The 20,268-nt window shown below is 43.1% G+C and overlaps 1 long non-coding RNA gene across 2 annotated transcripts in view; it reads left to right on the top strand.

The window, feature by feature from the left end:
- The first annotated feature begins 6,842 nt into the window (after nucleotides 1-6,842).
- LOC118539214 (uncharacterized) overlaps nucleotides 6,843-20,268 on the top strand; it is a 55,150-nt gene continuing 41,724 nt past the window's right edge. Inside the window, exons 1-2 of one of the 2 annotated variants that reach the window (XR_013449087.1) lie at nucleotides 6,843-6,997; nucleotides 19,218-19,376. This is a non-coding gene — a long non-coding RNA (uncharacterized LOC118539214). Of the gene's footprint in view, nucleotides 6,998-7,448; nucleotides 11,670-11,904; nucleotides 12,063-19,217; nucleotides 19,377-20,268 lie in introns of those variants that run through there. The other variant, XR_013449086.1, reaches the window with a different exon arrangement.

The following is a 20,268-nucleotide window of genomic DNA, read 5'->3' on the forward strand; positions in this document are numbered from 1 at the left end:
AAAAAAATAAAATTTACTGTGCCTGGCTTTTTCTATCATGTTCTTACCCATTTCTGTGGGTTCTCCTATTTATGATCTATTCACTTTGGGTGCTATCCTGTCTCCTGTGATCCCTAGCATCTAGAGAATGAACAGCACACCACGTTGCTCTGTGTGCGTGAGTGCGTGCTTGTGTGTTTTATTTCCCTGCCTAATTGTAAGCTTCATTTTTCTCTCCGGAGAAAGGCAAGAAGTGCGAGAAATGAACAACATTTGCTTTTCTAGTAACCCTTTGGGCTCAAAGTTGGCCGTTCTCAACTATCTCAGATGAGAGGCAAGTCATTTCCAGATGTGGGTTCTAAACAAGCCAAACATCTTTTGCTGACTGAGGGTCTTTCTGGATCTGGAAGGATCCCTGCAGATTCTCCCAGATTCTCTAAGACCAGAAAGGGGAACGAGCACAACTGAGGTTGTGTCCTCCTTAGTTCCAGTAGATTCCAGATCAGAGCTGGCTACCGGCAGGACCCTGGGGTTGCCTCACCTTTGTCTGGCAGAGAACTTAATATCTGCTCTTTCAGTTCATTAGAGTCATACACAGCTCTGGGGTTGCCCCAGCCACGGGGCCTTTTACCAGGAACCAGATTTTGGCAACAGGAATCGTACAGATGGGAGAGGAGAAAGGAGAGCTAGAGGGCTCTAAGCAGTCCTGGGAGCAGCAAGGAAAAGTCAGATGAAGAGGCAAACGAGGAGGAAATGAAAGGTTAGTGGAAGAAGATGAAAACAGAAGTTCGAGGTTTGGACATCACCAGGTTTATCAATAAAAATGGGGCTTGAGTAACAGATTTCTATTCCCTTTTGTATAATCCTACAGTGTGTTCTCCAGTTCCTTACCATGAACATGGAAATAAAGCGGTGCATTTGTATAACCTGTATTACAAGTCTAACATTGTATGCCTGAAACTAGTATTACACCGTGTGTTCACTGGAATGTCAATAAAAACTTTAAAAAAGTGGAGTACCTACCTTCTGGGTGAGACAAACATTTTGAGTCAGTTGAGAGGGATTGCTCATTCACTTTTGAAGCTCTGAGACAAAGGTGTTTCAGTTCCTCTTCTGCTCGGTCTTAGCTGGTTGCGTGGAATGCGTATCTGGTTGGAAGATTAATCAGGCCCCCTCTTGCCAGCAGAGGGGTGGGGTGGTATGAGGTGGGCTGGGGAAGATGGAAAAGGATATCCTGTAGCCAGGACACCAGTTTGGGCGGGGCTGGCTGATGCAAGAGGTTTTTCTCTATGACATCACAGTGGCGGGCAGGGATCTCTCTGCCACCCCCCCACCCCCCGCCACCTTGGGTACCCCCCCTCTGGGGTACCTAGCAGAGGCCTGGATGTCTTCTGAGTCATCCAAATCAGAGGTTCTGTTACTGTGTGTAAGAATCACCGGGCATCCTTGTAAGCGAGCAGATTCTGAGGGTTTGGGATAGCTCCCACATGATGCTGCCCAGACCACACGCAGTGGTGAAGCTCTAGACCAGTGCTGCCAAAGAGAAATACAATATGAGCCATACATGTGATTTAAAGTTTTCCGGTAGCCACATTTAAAAAAGTAAAATGGACACACACGTCGCAGTACAACAATGATATCTTATGTCGTGGTATAATTCAAGTAAAATGTAGTCCTCCTCAAAACAATAAAGTTGACTTCAATGGACGAATAGCTGACACTGCTTTCATTTTTAAAATTTAAATGAAAGTGAAATAAAATGAGAAATCCAGCTCCTTAATTGCGTTAGCCACGTAAGCGCTCGATAACCACGTGTGGCTAGTAGCTACTGTATTGGATAACACAGCTCTAGAGCATTCCCAGAAAAGGCAACAATGTACAGAAATTACCATTCTAAAGGACCAGTATCTGGAAGTCTAGCTGATGTTCACAAACCTAATTTTAATAGTATGTAATGAGGATTTGGGAGCTATTAACACTGAGATGTAACTCTGAGGCTTAAAGAGAGGGGTGGTGTCTTCCCCAGTATTCCAGCTAAGAGTCTGGCTGGGGGCTTTCTGTCCTGTGAGACATGTCACCTGGAGTATACCCCTGAGCTTAGCCTGGGTGCTCCTCACTGGGATTCCATCCTCCTCTTTGCCACCCCACCTAAATCCTCTACGACCTTCAGGATGCATGATTCCAGTCTCAGTTCAGCCCAGAGTCTTCCCTTGTGATTCTAGCTCTTACCTCTCTCTCTTCCCTTTGAGCTTGCATAGCATGTATGGTCTGGCTCTGCAACGGGGAGCTTCTTACTAGCTCAGATACCTAAGTAAACGTCTAAGAGAGGACATCAGATCTAAAATGATCTATCACTAATTTGAACAGGAGGAATTAACATGCCTTTTTCTTGGCGTGTTTCAACTTGATCAGATGTCAGCTCTCTCTAATTTGCAAATTTAATGTAACCCTAATACAGATACCAATGAATATTTTTAAAGAGCATGACAAGCTGATATTAAAGTTCATTTCAGAAAACACATGCACAAGACTAGCCAGGAAATACTGGGAAGAAGGAGCTCTAACATATTAGGACCAGCCCTAACATATTAAAGCAGACTACAGGCCTCTACAGGGGACACAATAGGGTGCTGGGGCATGACTAGACCAACAGACCAATGGAATAGAAGACAGAAATACACACAGCTACATAGAGACATCCAGCATATGGCAAAGGTGGTATCTATAATTACTGGGGCAAAGATGGTCTTTTTAACAAATGGCATTGGGACAAACTGGATAGCTATTTAGAAAAATATAAATTGTACCCACTTTTTATACCATATACAAGAATAAACCCCAAATGGACGGGAAATCTGAATGTAGAAAATGAAATTATCCAAGTGCCAGAAGAAAGCATGGGCAAACGACTCTAAAATCTGGGTGCAAATAGAGGCTTTCTGATGATGGCTAAAAATCCAGATACTAGATAAGAGGAGATTGATAAATTTGACTACATTAAAAAACAAACAAACAAAAACCTTCTCCATGGCAAAAATCACCATAAACAAAATAAAAAAACAAATCATAAACTGGGAGAAAATATGAGCCATACATATGACAGATAAAAGGCTACTATCTCTAGTATATAAGGAACTTTTAAACATTAAGGGAGAAAAGAGATCAAAATTCCTATAGAAAAACAGGCAAAATTAAGGAACAGGCAACTCATGAAAAGAGACATATAAGTGGCCCTAAATATATGAAAAGGTATTCAACTTCATTTATAGTCAGAGTAATGCACATTAAAACAGCAATGAAGGACACCTGGGTGGCTCAGTCAGTTAAGCGGCTGCCTTTGGCTCAGGTCATGATCCCGGGGTCCTGGGATCAAGTTCAGCAGGGAGTCGAATCGGCAACATTTAACGAAACTACATGTACATTTATCCCTTGGCCACAGAAATCCTACTTCTAGGAATTTACCCTGAAGATGCAATGCCAGAAATATGGAAATATATATGTACAAAGTCACTCATTGCAGCGCTATTTGTAATCATGAAATATTGGAAACTACCTGAATCTCCCAGCATAGATTAGTTGAATTAAATATGGCGCATACAAACAATGGGGTACTGTGCCGCTATATAAAAATAAACTGGAAAGTGCAGATTATATACTACGGATATATACTATGCTATCTTTTGTGGAAGAAAGAAGGGCAAATAAAACATGCAAATATTGGCTTATTGTTACCAAAGAAACACAGGAAAGATAAACCAAAAAACAATGAAGTTGATTACTCAGTGGAGGGAGGGGATGGAAGTGATTCAGGAGGGAGAGACACTTCTCTGAGAACAATGTTTTTTTGTATAGTTTTGACTTTTGGAAGCATGTTAATGTTCTACATATTCAAAAAGAAAATTAAAGCAAGATGGGAAGGGAGAGAAAAATCTACAACTGAAAACAAACGGAAGCAAACTAAGGCAGTTGTATTTCATATAAACACGGCACCACACTGAAGCGGGCAAAGGAATAGAACAAATCCAAGAAACTCATGAAGACAGTGTTGGACTCTTTACCTTCTGTTTGGGTGAGGTTGAGTTGGGGGAGAAATGCAACCAACTCCTGAGCTCATTTTAGTCAATATACTTCATTCATCTTGTGGTGGGCGTGTCAAGCAATTTTGAAACATTTTAGATATATTGTGACGCCCGGCAAATGGAAATGTGTGACTGCTGCTGGGAGCTACAATTCCCATATGGGAAAGTGACATCGAAATATGGAATGGGGGAAGGCAAGAAGGAACCTTATTGGGGTGGATTGGGATTAGTGGCATCAGCGTGAATACACACACACACACACATCTATACATATACATATAAATATATATATATACACATAAATATATAAACATGTACATATTTGTTTGCATGTGTGTATATGTGTAATATGTACATGTGTATTATATTTGTGTAAATACATGTATATTTTTTCTAGCTTTGTCCACTGAAAGGGCCTAGAAGTAAGGACTCCCCAGTAGCAATGAGCACCTAGCACTCAAATCTTGGCCTCTAATATCAAAAGCTCGTCAAAGAAATGGCCAGTCGCAGAGATGGGACAAGGTAATTATGAGATGAACTTTGAGCATTATGTCAGAAAGTAAAGTAATGCTTGGAAAAAAAAAAAGGCTGAAGGGCATATCAGAAGGGGCAGAAGAGTCACCTTGAAGGGATTTCTACCGGTTAAATCTGGTACGGTTTGAGCACCAAAATAATTAAGTACAGCACTGGGTGATAAATGATTGAAAAAAAACAATTTTGGAATTAATGAGTCTATACTGATACATATATAGGCAGATAGATACACAAATAAATAAGGGACAAGGGAAGGCTCTTGCTTACTGAACCACATAAGGGGCTGACTGGTAAATGGAGAGAGCAGGCTGGAATTGAAAAATCATCATTTTGCAACTATTATAGTAAAGACAGGTTTAAACCTAATCATCAGTGAATGCTAAATACAGGGGAAATTTTTGATGAGCAACAGGCTATTTTCAGGGTCTCAAAGTGCCTCCCCACAGATTGCTCATTAATCGCAAGGGAAAAAGTAACTGTACAGTAGAGAAATCAGATAACCCTTTGACCAGGTGATTAAAATGGACCTGACCAACGAGGGGCAGATGGGTATCGTTGTGTCTCTAGATGTGAAACCTGAGAAGAATGTGGCATCTCTTTTGTAAGACTTGGGTGGAGACAGTGTGAGGTGAATCTAAGCATGAAAAAACATCGGGCAAATCCCAAATGAGTAACACTCGATTTAAAAAGTTGGACTGTGTGCTTCAAAAATGTCAGTGTCACAAAAGGCAAAGAAAAGCTAGGGAAATAGTCCAGATTAAGGAAATTAAAGAGGCATGACAACCAAAGGCAATACCTGATCCCAGACTGGATTCTGTCCTGGAGGAGGAAAAACGTAAAATAAAGGACTTTATTGAGCCGATTGACATAATTGGAAATCTGATGGTAGATTAAAGTATGATATCAGTGCCACATTTACCAAAGTGGATAACTGCATTACGTGTGCGTAAGAAAATACCCCTGTTCTTACAAAATACACAATAACGTAGGAGCAAAAGATTGCGATGTAAGGAATTTGTTATCGGGGCGTTTAGAAAAAATTAAGTATGAGAGACGGAATGAGAAAGAGTGCAAATGATAGAGCAAATGAGGTAAGAGTGTAACAACAGGTAAATGTGGGAAAAGGGTAGATGACTATTCTTTGTCTTAAACTTATCTGTGCAGTTTTTCCATAAATTTGATTATTTCTGCCCCCTCCACAAACAATTACTGAAAGTGTCTAAAGAGCCCCAGACAGTTCTCAACTATGTTTTGGAAGTAGATGTGAATAGATCCAGAGCCGGTGTTAGATCCTCTTGGGACCAGGGCTTTTGTCCTGACGTGGCTCTCAGTCTTCATTTTGATCGATGTTTTGTTTATTCTGTTATTGTTCATGAAGGAAAGTGGAACCACTGTTCCTCTAGTCCCACCCAGTTCATTCCCGGGGGGACAGAGAATATACCTTACTCATCTCTGAAACCCCCATGGTACCCGAACTGCAGGTGCTTGCTCAGTTCTCATTTGCTGACTTGAAATGGATTGGATAAGGCCAGATTGTTCTAGTATCTGAAGCTTTTGTGGGGAGATCTGGAGAAAAACTTCTTCAAAGTCAAGGAGAGCAGTCTAGGGAGTAACATCTCTGAGATTGTCCCTTTTGGATCTGGTGAAAGGGGTATAAACAGAGCTGGGTGCAGAGTTTAACAGAAAAAGTGGTTGTGGTAGGCTCAACACGCACCCCCCACTCCCCCCCCCCCCGAAATACTCCCATCCTAATCCCTGATCTCTGGAGCCTGTAAATGTTAACTTACATGCCAAAAAAAAAAAAAAGGACTTTGCAGATATGATGAAGTCAGGGAACTTGAGATGGGGAGATGATCCCGGATGTCGAGGTGGACCCTAAACGTAGTCATATGTGTCTTTATAAGAGGGAGGCTGGACACAGGCAGAAGAAGACAAGGCAGTGTGACCATGGAGGCAAACACCGGCGTGATGCGGCCACAAGCCAAGGAATCCAGCAGCCGCCAGGAACTGGAGGAGGCAAGGAGGGATGCTCTCCTGAGCACCCCCAGAGGGAGGGCTGCCCTAAACTGACACCTTGTTTTTGGCTTAGTGTAACAGCTTTCAGATTTTTGGCCTCCAGAAATCTGAATAGTCAATTTCTGCTGTTTGAAGCCATTGAGTTTGTGGTAATTTGTTACGGCAGCCACAGGAAATGAATGCAGCGGTAGAAAAGGAAATTGCTTCAACTTTCATCCTCGCCCCCAGCTCATACACAAGGCTCGTGGGAAGGCATGTCCTCTCTGAGCCTTGTTGCTTTTAATTTATAAGAGAAACATTGACCGGGTAGGGATTCTGTGAGTGAAGGAGCACAGGTCCAAGGAATATAGCCTCTTCATGCAAGCCTCCCTTCCCTCCGATACATAAAGGTAGGTGGTTCTCAACCTTTCCTTCTTCCCCTGATCCATTAAGACATGATCCGAGTTGACTATATGGATAATTCTGCCTCTTGTCTTTTTCTTTCTTTCTTTTTTTAAAGATTTTATTTATTTATTTGACAGAGAGAGAGAGAGACAACGGGAGAAGGAACACAAGCAGGGGGAGTGGGAGAGGGAGAAGCAGGGAGCCCGATGTGGGGCTCGATCCCAGGACCCTGGGATCATGACCTGAGCCGAAGGCAGACGCTTAACGACTGAGCCACCCAGGTGCCCCTTCTTTCTTAAACCATTGTTTGGCTAAGAGAGGACCCAATTCAGAGTTTTTAAAGAAAAAAATCTAATTGCATATAACGATTAGTCATACTCTCCTTAATTAAATTCAATATGCTCAAACTCTTCATGAGTAGCAATAACAATATAATGATATTCCATGATTATTAATAGCATAATATAGTACAATATAATGTGATGTAAGCACTATAATGTTGTCTAGCTAGTATTTATTGACTACTTACAGTGTTCTGTGCTCTGGGCGTTTTTGTTCATTGTCTCATTCAGTCCCCATAATGCAGTCAGGTGGGTTTATTAACATTATTTTACCCACGAGGAACCTGAGGATATGACTGTCCAGATCGCCCACCCTTGACTATCTGGTAAGTTACAGCAGGACTGTGGTTCTCAGGAGGGTTCTGAGCAAGCAGAAATACCATTGTCTGGACACACATCTTGCCCAACTTACTAGAATGACTAACAAACGTGGCAGAAGTTCAGAGAAGGTGACTCTCCATGGAGGCAAACCGAGAGAGAATAGGGCTTGCAGGGAGGGATTCCAGGGGAGTTTGAGGTCTGAGTCACCGGCGATTCCAACAGAACTGCTAGTTTCGAGTGGTGAGTGCTCAAGCAGCTCTGCTCAAGGTGGCAACTATTTCTGGCACCGTGTAGCTTTGAGACAGTCCAGGACAGGAGTTTTCTCAAATGTAGGTCATTTCCAGCTTGGCTTTGAAGAGTCCAAACCATCTGCACGCATTCTCTACTGGGTGAAGGGTAGAATTTTTAACATTTGGATGCGATGCTACTCGCATAGCAAATAATTAAAAACTGCATGAATTGCCTTCCTGCTCATACTTCAGTCTCAAGCCTGTTTATAATATTCTGGCTTTCCCTCTTGATCTAAGTAGTTGCTGGTGCTGTGGAAAGATGATGGGATAGATTGTTAAGTGGAATGGAGGTGCAGCGTTCGTGCCAAGACTCTCAAGTAAATCATCTAAACTCTGGAGAAATCTGTTTCCTCATCTTTAAAGTGGGGGTTAATAAAACCTCTCCTACTTACTTCATAAGGCTGTCATCAAGCTAAAATGGAAAAATAAAAGCTTAAGAGCTTTGGATTTAGACAGATCTGGGTTCAAATCTACTTTTTCCTTACAAGCTGTATGACTTTGAGCAGATTTATTCAAAATCTCTCTGGCCCTCAATTTCTATGTCTGAAGAGTGAAGCTAATAACAGCTACCTCATAGGGTCTTAGAGGCGATTTAATGAGATAACAAATATAAAGCACTTAACAGTGCCCGGCACAGAGTAAACATCTAATTAATGGAAGCTATTATTATTAATAGCCCTAATTGACATAAAAGGAATTTAAAAGGGCAAAAGGAAGTGTGCCGTATATTAGCTGAAATAGTAGTAAACGCAAGGCTGAAATCTAAACATGAAATCTAAACGTGAAATCTAAACATGCCTTTGAAGATATGCAAGTATGTTTTTATTTACTAATGACGGTGAGCAAGGCAAATATGCTTGTTCAAGCCATTAGCTGTAGACCTCGAAGTATGACCAAACCCTGACGGAGTTCCCCGGCTGGAGACACTGCCCACCTGTATGTAGATTTCACGTACTGCCATTCATCCTGGCATTTTGCGAAGCATTTTATACCATGTGTGACTTGCTATGCATCTTCTCCTACTTCCTCTTAAGACTATAAATTCCTTGAGAATAAAGACAGCATTTTCTCTGTGGCCATAAAGCCCCAAAGGGCTTGGTGAAGATTGCGTCGGTGTTCAATGCATAAGGTACTAATTGGTTCCTGAGGGTGGCAGGGATGGTTATGAACTTTTCCTCCCAGCGTGATTCTGGCAAGTTGCGGACAGTGTGTGTGTATGTGTGGGGGGAGGAGTATGCAGGAAGAGGCTAATGATTTGCCAGGTATTGGGAGCCTCTTAGGCAGGAAAGCACCTGCGCTTCTCTCTCTCGGGGCTTCCATCCACGGTGGCAGGAAGAAAGGTAAATTCCAAAGCAAAGCAAAGAGGATTGGTTATGCGTCCTTTCTTTCTTTTTCGAAGTACTGCCTTTCATTAATGTCGACCAAAGCCAGTGTATGCTCTGACACTCCCCAGCCGTGGGAGCTTGACTGTGTCATTAGGTCACTTTGAGCTTTAGTTTTCTTACTCTTAAAATAGGGGTGATGCCATCAGTTCTATTTACTTCACGGAGGTGTTATAGCATCTGATGAGATAGCATGCATAAAAGTTACGCACACTATAAAGCCTGATCCACAGGCTTTGGTACACACAGGTACCATTATGATGTCACTCACCCAGGGGCACGGGTCTTTATCAGCAGCTGCTTCTTGCCCAGAGATGGCCGCTGCATTCAAAGCATCACGTGCTGCCCTTTTGTTAAAGGCCCCAGAGCCAAGCAGGGGAAGAGGTGACCCCAGCCAAGTCCTCTCTGTTCTCCCACACTGCACGGGACTGAAGGTCTTCTTTGCAATAATCAGCACATCGTAAACTAGAAGGAACTTGAGAGGGCTTTTGCTTTAGTTCTCTGATGGAGGAGCATCTGCCTGGCACCCAGGCTGCGGGAGGCTCTATTTACTTCTTTTTCCAAAATGACTTTCTTTCCTGAGCTCTATTTCCCTCTCCCAATCCCGATCTCTCTTTTTTCTCTTAATCCCTTCCTCCCTAGAAACTGTCATTCCAATGACGATTTTAGCTTCTAGCCTGGGGATGTATTTTCTTTAAAAAAGAAAAAGCACAAAGCAAAACAAAGCAGAATTGCAACAGCAAAGGACAAGGGTGTCCCCAAACGAACAGTTTCCCCCCTGGCACCTAGGGACAACTAAGGCCTGGTCCCTGCCTGTCCCTCCGTCCCTTGCTCTTCTGTCCCCTTTTATTTTGAACTTAGATTCTTTCACCAAGTTTTCTGGGCCCCAAAGAACACCCTGTTCAAAGAGCTCCGTCACTTCTCCACCCTTGCTGCCACAGGCCGTGGAATTCCAAGTCAAACAGAACTTTCCTGCCTTTTCCATTCAGCACAACATTCCTGGGCTTGTTTCCTCGGAGGCTGGTGGGAGCTCACAGACAGGAAAATGGAGCAGTCCTGTGAAGGACTCGGCTCAATTACCACAATAGAGATGATGGAAAAGTAGATACAAAGCATAATCCCTGTAGTTACAAATCATTAATAGGATTACTATCTCAAAAACATCTTGTATATGTAAATTTAAAAATTACATGGGGCTTGGAAATATTTTGAAACCTAGACAAGTCATCCAGGAGCGAAGGGTCTCTGCTCCCTCTTTCTGGTGACCGGTAATTTACACCCAAATCAGGACTCTTCTGAGAGTGAAAGGATGTGTTACTAACAAGGATGCCAGGGGTCTTCTAGCTTGTAATTAAACACCTTTGTGAAGATAGGCAGTGCATTTGTCTTTGGATAGCTCTGAGCATTAGCTAAAATTAGCTTCTTTGCCCATATGTAAATTCTTCCCTTGGTTTGTCAGGCAGGGTCTCATCCCTCTTCCCAGGAGAATAGATCAGGTATTTGAGGATATAGCTCTTCTGTCTTCTGAGTCTGTTCTTCTCCAGGCTAAATATGTCCAGTTCCTTGAGCAATTCCTTATTTGGTATAGTCTCCTGTTCTTTCACCATCCTGGCTGTGCTGAATGAGTTCCACATGGTCTGTATTTGCAAGTGTCTGCCCAGAGCTCAGTGTGGTCCTCCTTCAGCCTCCAGCAATTAGATGTCTCAATCTGTTCTTTTACACAGCAGCTATTTAGACAGACTTGCGGAGCAAATGCTCAGCAGATACCCCCTTATTTTTTTATTTTTTTCTTTTTTTTAAGATTTTATTTATTTGACAGAGAGAGACACAGCAAGAGAGGGAACACAAGCAGGGGGAGTGGGAGAGGGAGAAGCAGGCTTCCCACTGAGCAGGGATCCCGATGTGGGGCTCGATCCCAGGACCCTGCGATCATGACCTGAGCCGAAGGCAGATGCTTAACGACTGAGCCACCCAGACGCCTCACCCCCTTATTTTTCTTGAGCTTTCTTTTACACACTTTCTCAGGGCACACTGGATAGACCGGGTGTTCACCAATATTGAGGCCAGAGGCACAGAGGAAGGGACAAGGGCAGGAGGATGGGGGCTCTAGTCCCAGCTGAGCTGGTCTTTTATGAAATGGACAGGATTAAGTCACCTTGTTTCTCTTTCTCTCAAGAGCTTCGTTTCCCGAATTCTGTCATTGCGCCACTTACAGTCTTCAGATTTGAAGCAAGCTACTTAATCTCTCTGTTGCCCCCCAGCTTCCTCAACTGGAAAATGTAAAATCAAACTGTTGTCATCAGGATTAAATTGAAGGTACTGAGAACAGCATTTGGCCACGCTGTAAGTCTCACCCATGCTGTTATTATTATGAGGCTTACTGCTCTCCTGCCCTCCTTTTTTTAAAATTTTTTTTTTTCTTGGTGCTGTTGATCACTCCTGGGGAGGTTTTCTAAAGCAGCAAAATCTGCAAGCCACCTGAGTGCTTCGGGCTGAAAACTCACCTCCTGCCCTCTAGATTGTAGGTGTCTCTGTGGGAGGATAATAACACCCAACGCCTGTCATTAATCCCTTTCAGGCTCCCAAGACCTTTCATCCTAAAGGATTCCAAGGCTCCTGAATAAAAGAAGCAAAAACATTCATTAAAACATTAACATTTGTATGGCAGGTACAACAAGTCATTCGGATACAGCACTTCATAAAACTGCTCCTTACCTGAAGTTTTGGTTTTAAGAGGTGAGTTTATTGCAAGTAATCTCTAAATTTTAGTGAATTAAATTCAGAACTTCACCCTGAGTTCCCCAATCTTTCTTTCCCCGCAGAGACAAGGCTCTGAGCAACCCCTCCAGGTCTGTGTCCTCAGGGAGGGGAAGTGAAAGGCACAGGGCAAAAGAGGAAAAAGGCAGTAACAGGGGATTCTTGCAAATAACATCACAAAGAGCAGAGAGAATTGGACCTTTCATCTTAGGATCTCCAAACTATTTATACTTGACATAGCTGATACCTGCCGCCAGGCATAATTGCACTTAATTTATAGAGAGAGGATTTTGACTTGCCCAAGGTTAGAATTTCACCTCTTAGGCGGAAACAAACAACAATATTATGTTGGTTTGGGAGACCCGACTCACTGTTCCTGATTTTTTAATTAACGCCGTGGAGTTCATCGATCCAGGATGTGCCGGAGCTCTGCTCTGATGCCGGTTTTGGGCAGCACCATTGGCCTGGTTGCCCGCCTGGTAGTGACCCAAAAGTAGGGGATGCCGGGCTTGTCACATGCCCAGTCTCGAGGGACAGAAGGCTGGCTCTCAGTCTAGCTCGGTTGCATTAGAAATCCTTCCTGTTCTGGTGAGAGAAAGTGATGGCAAAGTTCTATTTCTGATGGCCCACGTGAACGCTCTCCGTAAGGGGTGTCACCTGCCTGGGGATTAACCTGAACCTATCTGGGCGGATCTTATCACAGTGCAAGCTTTTAAAGCCAAGTGTGTCCATCTCCAGTGGCAGCAGATGCTGGGTTTTCCTCTTGCCCTACCCCCTCTCTCCCCTCAACGCATGGCCGGCCAGGATGGAGGTAGCACCAGATGAAGTGGGCTGTGGTCTCTCACTGTCTCTGACTTCTTGGGTTTGGTGGCACATTCTTAGCTGTAGTTTCCGGTTCCTTTAGGGAGAAGGGAAAAATGTGAATGAACAGTCAGTGAATGCTTATGTTGAGTCAAAAACATTGCCTACGTGATTTCGCTTACTTTACCAGGTTGTAATGTTACTTGAAACCCTTGTTTTTTTTTGGAAAATCCAAGTGAAGGAACATGGTGGGCCATGTGTACTTTTGACCAGAACATAAAGGGACAGAAGATTCTCTTTGTAGGGCCTCTGCTATTCTCTCTACTCATAGGAGTTGAAGACACTGAAATGTCAGATTATAACAATGATAAACTTCCACATGTGGGTGCTTTTTGAGAGTGCCAATCCTCATTTGCAGGTTTGTGAACTGATAGATTCCTATTACTTTGTGGACTATCATACCTAATGACAGTAGCAATTTGGATTTGTGCTGGTGACTCTGTAGGAACAACTTAGTATATTTAGCATAACAAATTGAGAGAGCATTCTCACCTCTTTACTAACCGTGTGTCTGAGATATATAGCCATTGGGCTGGGAGGCCATGACTGAGGTACCTCTACCACCGTGTACGAGAACTAACTTGGAGAAAATAAACTGCCTCAATACCCCACATGTGTATGATGATGGCAATAGTGTAGTAACTATTTGTAGGATCAGCTTGATTTTGGTTCGTATTGCTTTAGTTTTGCTTTTGCTCATGAGAGTTATTGCTTGCTGGCCATCATAGCTCAGAACTTAATTTCATTAACATCTTTTTGAAATAGATGACATGCTTTGTGGCCCAGAGATCCCAGGAACAGGGCAAAGATGTGGCTTCTGAGGTTTGACCCTGACTGTTTCCTGTGGGTGGGCAGATGGTTTGTTCCACATGACCAGTTGCTGGAAAAAACTTATGTGAATTATTGCAATTTGCTTTGCATATATAAATACTTAAGTCTGTGTTTAATAATACACTTGATGCAAATATCCTATAAACATATTAATTGCTAAATCAGCCGCTCAGATAAGTTCAATGGGCTTGCCATCCCACGAACAGTTTTTACTAGCCTGTCCTCTCTCCTGGCTATGAATCTTGTATCACAGAGACAGTAAAACAGATTAAAAGCAATTAACATTCTTTCCTATTGATTTTCTTAAGCCTCTCCTGGTAATAGGTATGTAGAATGGTGACATATGAGACTCAATCAATTTATAAGTGTTTACTGGGCATCTTTACCATATTGCTAAGTATAGATGCCTGATCCAGAGGAGGTGGGAGATATGATCCCTGTCCTCAAACACAAATAATCAAGTCAGGGAGCTAAAAATAACACTCAAGAAGTAAGCAGAAACATTTCTGACAGTATGTATAAATTATGTGACTAACCTCTATCCTGATAGCTATTTGAGAAGGTCAAAATGGAGACAAATGAGCTGGGACTTGAAGAAGTTGTAGAGTTGGTACTATTAGTAACAATTCTTAATAATGGAGTACATTAGTATTTATAGTGAGCTCTTTTTATGATTCCCTGTACCATCTCTCTGAAAGAGGTGGTGGAGGAATATAATTTGTTGAGTAAATATGCAAAGTAGACCAGATGATACCTACACATGAAGTGGGTTTCACTAGAGAAGAGGAATCTTGAGCTTAGGGGACCCAAATCTTTTATAATGGGCAGTAAGCCTTCTTGAATTTTGTTCCAAAGGGAGACTCTATCTTTCAAGTCTACTTATTATACAAATGTTCTTGCAAAGATAAATCTGGAACAAAGAGTGGTCAGTGCCTCTCTCACAAGACATGTGAACTTACGAGAGACTCCTGGAGAGTGGTCTTCCACCTTGCTCAAGGTTGCCCAGCTGGTTAACATCAGGGCTAAGGTTAGAACCAAAGTAGCCAAGATAAATGTAATGATCTCACCAGTTCCCTGTTCAAGACATCAGACTCAAATTTGTCCCAACACCTGGGACCAGCCTTCATCTTGTTTGGGGGAGTTTTGTTGCTATTCTGGTTCATATGAGGCATCCATTATAAGTGTTGGGGTTCCTTCTTTGTCCCGTGGGCCAAGCCCCAGTCTTGGGCTCCATTCTTGCAGTGTTTCTTGTCTCGATCCTCAGGGCTGAAGTGCCTGCCTTGGCCTTCCACCCAGTTCCACAGTCCCAGGAATTTCCTTGCTGTATCCTGGGCCACTCTTGGCCGGCATCATGCCTGGATCTTTGTGTCTATCTCACTGTACGTGGTCCAGTTGTCACACCTGCAGGAGCTTCTTGATGCTGACCTGCCCATCAGGACCTTTACCTGTCACTCCCTCCGTAGGAGTTGCTCCATACGCCCAGCTGGACTTCAAATATCTTCTCCTATCACATCTACTCCTATGTGCGTATCTGACCCCATTCATTGTATTTTGTTTCTGGGTCATTGTCCAGTTGCTTACTTGATTTCATTCCAGTAAGAGAAGGAGGTGGTGATGGGGAGATCAAGGATGAAGATCATAAGCTGAGTGCTGTAGGGGGATGAGTATAGTGGACCAGCCCCAAAGCCAGTGTGATTTGAACTGAGTGGCCCAGGAGAGACTCTGAATGCCGGGCTGAAGAATATCAATATCAATAGAACAACTAACTGAATCATAGAACATCACAAGGCTTCATGGGAGTGTGCACAAACTGATAGAGAGAGCATGGGTTTTGGAATCAGACGGAACTGGGTTTGAATCCTGGATCTGCTACACACTAGAGCATGACCTTGGAACTTTTTGTCTATGTCTCAGAGTTCCTCATCTATAAAATCGTGGTAATAACATTTACCTCATGGAGCTGTGATGAGGATTGTTGATAATACAGATGCAACATCTAGCACTATGACTTCAATTTTTAAAGGCTCAATAAATGGTAGCTGTTATACATTTATCATTACGGAATGTTTGCCCTGGAATAGACCTTAGAGCTTGAGCTAACCCTCTTATTTTAGACATGAGGGAAAAAAAAAAAGAAGTGCAGAGTAGTTAGCAAAGTAACCTGTTTGCCCAACCTTGTCAGCTAGGGACAGAATCTTACTCATTGAACACTTATTTATCAAGCAATTCTTGGTAAGTGTGCAGTCAGACATTTATTAGTTGGTGACTTTGCTGCAAGCAGTCAGGAGCATCCTTGGGAGACACAGACTAGGGGTTTAATTCAGGCTTACCCTATGCTGGGGGAACTTTCCTTTTTAGCCATAGACTGTCTAGATGTAAACAGCAACATGCTCCCGTGACATGGCCAGCCTCTCAGCTCTTGAGCCTCACCACCTTTCTTCTGTTCCTCAAAACTGCCTCACCCTTTGCTGCCACTTTGGCCCACTTCAGTCAGCTTATTCCTACCTATCCTACTCATTCCTATTCCGTTTAAGTGTCATTTTCTCACGGAAGTCTTCCCAGATCTCCCCAGTGAGGCGAGGCTGCCTGTCACATGGTCCTTTAATGCCCTGTGCTTCTTCTTCGAGGTGTTCCTTGTGCTCTGATGACATCTTCAATACCTATCTTTCCCACTAGAGATGGTGGCCCTTGTTCTCTGGGACATCCCCAGAGCCCGACAGAGAGTAGACACTTAGTGCATGTTGGTTAAATGATTAAATAAGGCTTGCTAACTGCAATTGCTGTTCCAGAATTTTGGAGCTGCTGCTTAGAATGTAAAACATGCTCTCAAAATGGGATGATAATAGTCTCAGAATAAAGGAGAAGTCTTCTGAAGAAAGGCAATTAGAAAAATTATAGTGACAGGTACATATTTATGTACTCTACCTACACATACACAGCATTTTGCGGTGCCCTTATTTTCTTCTCATTTTATCTTGTAGGGACACTTCATTATGGACTTACTTGGCCCGAGGACTAGCATTTGGAAACTGCGCTGCTAGAAGTCAGAGTCATTAATTAACTGTAGCAATTGCCATTGCTCCACAGTGCTGAGGAAAGCAGATTTCAGAGTCCCGAAGGTGTTCATGACAAATGTACCAAATATACATCCATCTTTTATTTCCTCTTCATACAATTTTTATCCCAATTGTACTTTTCTTTTTAATGAACATCCCCACCCCCACCCCCCACCCAACCATGATGGCTTATTTATTTCCAGGACAATGCACACAAGAGAGATAGAGGCACATGCTGGAAAAGACCATTTCTCTGAGAAATGTCATTTAGCCAAAATGGAACATGGTCCCCTAGAGCAGCTGAAATCCCTTCGTGGATTTATGGTGTCTCCAGATCGTCCCAGTCCTGCCTCAGGATGAGAACAAAGGAAGCATGCTTAGGAAATGGGGCCCAGGGGTCCCGTGTACAGTTGTGTAGGCTGTGCCCTGCCAAGGGCCCCCAGCTGAGAGAAGTGGGCTCTCTCACCAAGCTATGCAACCAGGTGGGGACTGGCTGTGCTAAAGGACGAGGCCACATGCTCCAGGTCACAAGGAGAAAGGGCTGGAGGTGGTGGCGAGTCAGTGAGATCATAGAATATTTTGGTTTGGAGGACGTGAGCCGCCAGAGAGACATGCGTGTAGATCTCTGCTCCACTACTTACTGTGTGCCTTTGGGCAAGGTTGTAAGCCTTGGTTTCCTCCTCTGTAAAACAAGGATAACAGGGGCGCCTGGGTAGCTCAGTCAGCTGAGCGTCTGCCTTTGGCTCAGGTCATGATCCTGGAGTCCTGGGATGGAGCCCCACATTGGGCTCCTTGCTCAGTGGGGAGCATGCTTCTCCCTCTGCCCCCCCAACTTGTTCTCTCTCTCTCAAATAAATAAAATCTTAAAAAAAACAAGGATAAGAGCAATATCTGTTTCATAAGGTTGTTGGAAGGATCAAATGGGATGATGTGGGTGGAAGGCTCAGTAGAGTGGCAGGGCCATATTTAGTGCTTCATGCACCTGTGGCAGTCATCAGTGGTGCCACGATGCCCATGGCCATCTGGGACATACTTCTGGACAGAGAGCTTATATACCTTTTGCTCTTTTCTCCTTACCTCACCATGCTGTCCCAACCTGTGTCTTCCCTTAGTGTCCTCACCAGTCCCATTTACAAAAACCAGGAACCCAAAGTCCATCCTAGACTTTTGTCTCTTCTTCTCCCTCTAACATCTCAGTGGTCTATCAATTCTACCAGCTCGACCTCCATCTCCACCCCTTATTCCTGCTACTTGTTCCAGAACAGCACGCAATTCCTCTCTGGGACAATGGCAGCAGCTTCCAGGCTGGCTCCCATTCCCAATCTTTCAGAAAGACACATCTGTTCTCATGCAGTCTCTTGCTTAAGACTATCTCTGTTTATCTACAGAATCAAGCCCAAAGTTCTTTGGGAGTAATTATGGCTCCACAAGACCTGGCTTGTCTCCTCACTGCTTCTACCTCGATATCTGTGTTCCAGAGATACTTTCTATAGACTCAACAGCTTCATGGTTTTTGTTTTTATTTTTAATCTCTGCGCCTTAAACGTGTTGCTCCCCCTCCCTGGAATGCTGTTAATAATAATGATAATGATGCAGCAAAGGAAGATATGATAATAATACCCAGCATGCATTGGGGATTTACAATATACCGTTCTCGGTGCTTGGTGCTTTACGTTCATAATCTGCCTTTCCCCAATCTTGGTCACCTAGTGAACTCATCAAAACAATTATAATTTTTTAAAATATATTTTTTATATATTCACAGGAGTAATCCAGAGGGCTTGACTCTGCCTGTGTCTCTTACCCACAGGGGGAACCCACATTGCTGCGTGTGGGAGCTAGTACTATGCCTCTTATTCATTTTTTTTCTCTTTTAAATTGACTTCATTTTTTAGAGCACTTTCAGGTTCACACTAAAATTGAGTGGAAAGCACAGAGAGTTCCCATTTACTTCCTACCTCTCCTTTACAGCCTCTCCTACTATCAGCATCCTGCACCAGAGTGATACATTTATTACAATTGATGAACCAACATTGATACATCATTATCTCTAAAAGCCCATAGTTACATTAGGATTCATTCTTGGTCTTGTACATTCTATGAATTTTGAGAAATGTACAATGACATGAATCCACTTTTGTAGAATCATACAGTATAGTTTTGCTGCCTTAAAAATCCTCTGTGCTCTGCCTATTCATCCTTTCCTCCCACCAACCCCTGGCAACCAATGATCTTTTTACTAGCTCTATAGTTTTACCTTTTTCGGAATGTCATGGTTGGAATCATACAGGGTGTAGCATTTTCAGATTGTTTTTTCACGTAGCAATATGCATTTAAAATTCCTCCATGTCTTTTCATGGCTTGATAGCTCATTTCTTTTTAACAGTGAATAATATTCCGTTGTCTGGATGCACCAGACTTTGTTTATCCACTCACCTACCGAAGGGCATCCTGGTTGTTTCCAGGTCTGGGCAATTATGAATAAAGCTGCTATGAACATCTGTGTGCAGGTTTCTGCATGGACATCCATTTCCAACTTCCTTGGGTAAGTACCAAGGAGTGTGATTGCTAGATTATTTGGTAAAAAGAGTATGCTCAGTTTTATAAGGAACTGCCAAACTGTCATCCAAAGTAGCAGTACCATTTTGCATTCCCACCAGCAATGAGTGAGAGTTCCTATTGCTCCACATCCTTCTCAGCATTTGGTGTTGTCAGTGTTCTGGATTTGGGTCATTCTCATTGGTGTGTCACTGGTATTTCATTGTTGTTTTAATTTTTAATTGCTTAATGGTATATGATGTTGAACACCTTTTCATAGGCTTATTTGCCATCTGTGTATATTCTTTGGTGAGGTATCTTCCTACAGGTCTTTTGTCCAATTTTTTTAATTAAAGATTTTATCTATTTATTTGTCATAGAGAGAGAGAGAGTGCACAAAAGCATGAGCAAGGGGGAGGGCCAGAGGGAGAGGGAGAAGCAGGTTTCCTGCCAAGCAAGGAGCCAGGCACAGGGCTCAATCCCAGGACCCTGGGATCATGACCTGAGCCGAAGGCAGACGCTTAACCGACTGAGCCACCCAGGCATCCCCTTTTGTCCATGTTTTAAATTGGGTTGTTTGTTTCCTTACTCTTGAGCTTTAAGAGTTCTTTGTGTATTTTGGATAAGAATCTTTTATCAGATGTCTTTTGCAAATATTTTCTCCCAGTCTTTGGTTTATCTTCTCATTTTCTTGAGCTCCTACTCATTTTCAAAGCACAGCTCAGAGCTCACCTTCTGTGACACTAGGCCTATCTCTTCCGCTCCCCAGCAGTTGGTCTGAATTGACTTTGTGCTATTACTGTGCCTTTAATGAACATCCATCTATGGGATTTTTGGGGAGAGAGTCATGTGACTCATTTTTGCATTTCCAGAGCAAAGCACAGTGTCTGGCACGAATC

This window comes from Halichoerus grypus, chromosome 6 (genome assembly GCF_964656455.1).
Source record: "Halichoerus grypus chromosome 6, mHalGry1.hap1.1, whole genome shotgun sequence".
In the NCBI taxonomy this organism is placed as follows: Eukaryota; Metazoa; Chordata; class Mammalia; order Carnivora; family Phocidae; genus Halichoerus; species Halichoerus grypus.